The sequence below is a fragment of the Carlito syrichta genome, unplaced genomic scaffold, assembly GCF_000164805.1.
Source record: "Carlito syrichta isolate Samal-C Ts95f unplaced genomic scaffold, Tarsius_syrichta-2.0.1 Scaffold304598, whole genome shotgun sequence".
Classification (NCBI taxonomy): Eukaryota; Metazoa; Chordata; class Mammalia; order Primates; family Tarsiidae; genus Carlito; species Carlito syrichta.
The window spans coordinates 4,057-8,553 of record NW_007248694.1 but is presented as its reverse complement, the minus strand read 5'-3'; the positions used below and the strand labels follow the sequence as shown (position 1 = coordinate 8,553).

The 4,497-nt window shown below is 41.6% G+C and overlaps 1 long non-coding RNA gene across 1 annotated transcript; it reads right to left on the bottom strand.

Moving 5' to 3' along the window:
- Nucleotides 1-1,401: 1,401 nt before the first annotated feature.
- LOC103262688 lies at nucleotides 1,402-3,988 on the bottom strand. Its single transcript, XR_504452.1, has 2 exons — nucleotides 3,717-3,988; nucleotides 1,402-1,690 (listed from the first exon to the last, which is right to left on the bottom strand). It is a non-coding gene; the product is annotated as an uncharacterized LOC103262688 (long non-coding RNA).
- Between the last annotated feature and the right edge of the window lie 509 nt (nucleotides 3,989-4,497).

Below are 4,497 nucleotides of genomic sequence, written 5' to 3'. Positions count from 1 at the left end.
GAATCCGCGGGCTCAGGCGATCCACTCACTTCAGCCTCCCAAAGGCGCGGGATTACAGGCTGAGCCACCGAGGAGTTCAATTATTCAGTGGAGGAAGTAACAGGAGATCTGGAGTCAACAGCCTCACCGCAGGAAGCACCTGGAAATGGCAGAGGAAGGCTTCTGGCCAGAGGAAGAGGTGGGCCGGGCTGACGAGGCTGAGCTTGCCGACCAGGGGCACTGTGATGCTGGCGGTGAACCAGTAGTATTTGAAGGCTGGGATGCTGCCGAAGTAGTCGCTGAGTCGACATCTTCATCGCTCAGGCCGCCGGGACATTCTGGACCCGACTCCCCATGCCTGCGTGCTAGCATAGGGTGTCAAGGTGGAAGCCGCCCGGGCTGTGCTCTGGAATTTTCTTAATAACATTTTCTTTTCTCTCATTTATTCTAGTGTAAGAATATATTATGTAATACATATACCATACAAAATCTGTGTTAATTGACTGTTTATGTTATCAATTAAGGCTTCCAGTCAGTCTAGACTATTAGTAAAGTTTTAAATTTGGGGAGAGTCAACAGTAATACACAGTTTTTTTTTACTGTAAAAATGGTAGACACTTCTAACTCCTGCATTGTTCAAATGTCAATTATAATGTTTGACCCAATATCTGGGTACTGTAGACTTGTCCATTTGCCACATAAAATTAACCACTATAACCACTACAGCCGGGCTTGGTGGTTCAGCCTGTATTCCCACGCCTTTGGAAGGCTGAGGTGAGTGGATTGCCTGAGCCTTGTGGGTTCGAGACCCACCTGGGCAACTTGGCGAGACTTCATTTCTACAATAAATAAAATCAGCCGGGCGTGATAGTGCACGCCTGTAGTTCCAGCTACTTGGAAGGCTGAGGCGAAAGGATCGCCGGAGCTCAGCAGGTCGAGGCTGCGGTAGCCGGGAGCGGCCACTGCACTCCAGTCTGGGTGACAGAGTGAGACTCCAACTCAAAAAAAAAAAAAATTAACCACTACATTGACCTTCCAAAAATAAGATGTGTTGAGGTCTTTACTGTGTTTTCCTAGAATAGAGTATCACAAATATTATGTCCACTTTATTTTGGGTCCTCTTTTTTTGTTTCAGCATAAACTTTTGAAGCTACCAGAACTTCAAACCCTAACAGAAAGACATACTGTAATTACAGGCTCATTTGTTGATACTGACTAGTATGACTTGACTGTCAAATGCACACTGTTATTAATTTGAACAATTAAATATTACTTCAAATAAAATCACATTCTCTCCTGTGGAGGGTTTTTTAGATACCGTTATAACTGTTATTTCTTAAAATTAACAAATTTTACTAATATAATCTGTAGTATAGATTAATGCTTCACATACAGTATACAATTTGGAAGAAAAAGCCCATAAACTTATAATTTTGCAAACTTTTATTAGTTGCAAACCTTGAAACATCATAGACATTAATAATCAAAATCTCCAGTACCTGGACAGGTCATCACTTGGTCACTTTTTTCAGTTGTTTGCTTTACTCTGGTTACAAAATGGAAAAAGCAATGAACAAGTAAGCATTAAGAGCTCTTTGACCATGGCAGAGTGATGACGTGTTGCTTGTCAAGAAAATCCTCTTTCTTCTCATCTGCACTGCCCTCAGAAAGCGACAGCAAAGACTGAATATCTGTATCTCCTCCAGAAGAGCTAGAAATACATCACAAGAGCAATACATAATACACAGAACTGGTTTTCAACTCTTCAGTTATCTTTCAATCATACTACATCGCTTGGAATCACTGGGGGCAGGGGCTGTGTCAGACAGGGACCATTGTTTTCAATGTGCCTGATATATCAAGCCTCCTTTTGAGGAGAAATTCTCATTATTCTCTCCAGAGAAATAAAACAACAGCAGAACCAAGGAGAGAGCGGATGGTTTCTGGTTGTTTCTTTCACTGATGCTTCGGAAGATACTTCAGAAACTTGCAGAGTCTCGGGGTCAATAGCAGACCACCTGATAAATCACCTCCTTGGGGTACAGTAGATTAGGACAATGTGGATAGCCAGACAAGATATGCTAAACCAACAGTAATGATAGCATTTGTTATTTTATTTTATTGTGTTTCATTGTTGGGGATTGGGAGACTTGGTGGATGCCCTAGCATGTGAGTTTCTGAGGTCTGGGAACAGAGGTTATATGGGTGCTTTGGTCCTAAGTTATCTAGATTGTTCAGCCCATGTATGACACTAAATAATATAAAATAATTCACCTTGTGATTAATATACCTGTTCTATGGATTATTTTTTATGGCCCCCACACGCTAAATTAGCAATTCATAAACTTTGGCCTGTGAACAAGTACAGATCTAATGGTGGTACAGTCTTTACTGGTTCAAGAAGAGAAAAGAATATAAGGACAAGGTAGCAACTTTTTTTTTTTTGAGTTGGAGTCTCACTCTGTCACCCAGACTGGAGTGCAGTGGCCGCTCCCGGCCACCGCAGCCTCGACCTGCTGGGCTCCAGCAATCCTTCCACCTCAGCCTTCCAAGTAGCTGGAACTACCGGCGCGCGCTACCACGCCCGGCTGATTTTTTTATTTATTGTAGAGATGAGGGCTCGCCAAGTTGCCCAGGTGGGTCTCGAACCCATGGGCTCAGGCAATCCACTCACCTCAGTCTCCCAAAGACGCGGAATTACAGGCTGAGCCACCGAGCCCTGCTTTTTTAAATATTGAATGTTCTTCGTTTCATGAACTGATGGTGAGAGTACAGGTAGGTTTAGTTTTTAGTGACTATTTTAGGGGAAAAACTAGTAACCTTATACTGATGCTTTTTGAAAAAATATAAATGATGTTAAAAATACAAAAGTTCAGGGTACAGTGGCCTGAGTAGTTCCAGTTACTTGAGAGGCAGAGACAGGAGAATTGCTTGAGCCTAGATGTTCGAAACCAGTTTGGGTAACATAAGAAGACTCTGTCATAATTTTCTTTTTTTAAAAGAAATACAAAAATCCAAAAACCACAGCTAAATTATCTTCTTCCTCAAAAAGAATAACAAACTCTTGATTTCACTTTTATGGCAATATTACAGTTAATATTAAAGGAATTTGCAATACAAAGAAGTTTATTTTACATTAATTTTAGTCCTTTTAGGAAAAAACCTTCCTCCTTGTTCAAGGAATTCCAGTATGTCAGTAACAGTATGACACAACAGACAACTTTCCTGATGCATTTCTTTTTTGTAACCTACATTCCTTATAAACTGATCACCACCCCAAATGAGGAAAGAATGAAAATGACACAAATTAAAATATGGTGGTGTTAATCACCTAGACTTGATTTCAAGAAAGAAATGCAATATTCTAGTCCAAAAACTTTATTCACGTTGGGTAAGATTCTATTGGTATGAAATACCAACATTTATCAGGTTAATTAACTCAAGTAAGGTGACTGATTTTCAACATAATAAATGCTGGAGGGTTATTACATTCCAGATATCTTTTCACTTTCATGACACACATTGTACAGCAGAGAACTCTCTCTTCACGTTAAAGTAACAACTCTACAAGCCTTTTACTAAATCCAGATAACAGGCTGGCAAAGGACCCAGACGTTTCAAGAACAATCATAGGAAGTACACACTGGGGTGATGTTTCATTGTATGGTTAAGAACGCTGGTTGGGACTTTTAGTCTCCCATGCACCATCCACAAGGAAAACCTCTGGCTTCACTCACCTCTGCTCCTCAGCCCTGCAGGGAACACACCCATGCAAGGCCTGCAGGGGACAGTTGTTGAAGGCTGCAAACTCCTCTGGAGCTGGACTGTGTGGTTCTCCTGGAGGACCTGGAATATTTTATTTTGTGCGTTGTCAGCACGTACATCCAAGAAGCAGATACACAGTGTCTGCGGGTGGCGTTCACCTCAAGTCAACTCAAAAGAGTGCAGAGAGGCCCCCAGCTCAGGCTCTTAATCATTCCTCAATCTTCTGATGTTTGGGATGGGTGGAGCGTGGGGGAAGCTTGATCTGAGATGCCACATCAGGGTGCGGGATCAGGTCACCTGAATTATGTGGATTTTTAAATATGCTATACTTGTGACACGTGTCACATGTCCTGAGAACTCACAAAACTTCAAAGAGAACCAAGTGAGATTCTTTAAAGCTGGAATGTTTTCCATGTTTGGCGATTCCTAAAGGATCTAAAAATCAACCTTCCATGTGGCCCTGCCATCCCCCTGCTGGGAATATCCCCGGAAGAACTCAGATCACTCTATGAAAAAGATACCTGCACATGCATGCTTATTGCAGCATTATTAACAATAGCAAAAACATGGAACCCACCATGCTGTTTATCAAAAGAGGACTGGATTTTTAAAATGTGGTACATATACATGATGAATATTACACAGCCATAAAGAAGGACACAATTATGAACTTTGCAGCAACTTGGATGGACTTAGAGGCTATAATACTGAGTAATCCATCACAGAAACAAAGAGGTGGGTACCACATGTTCT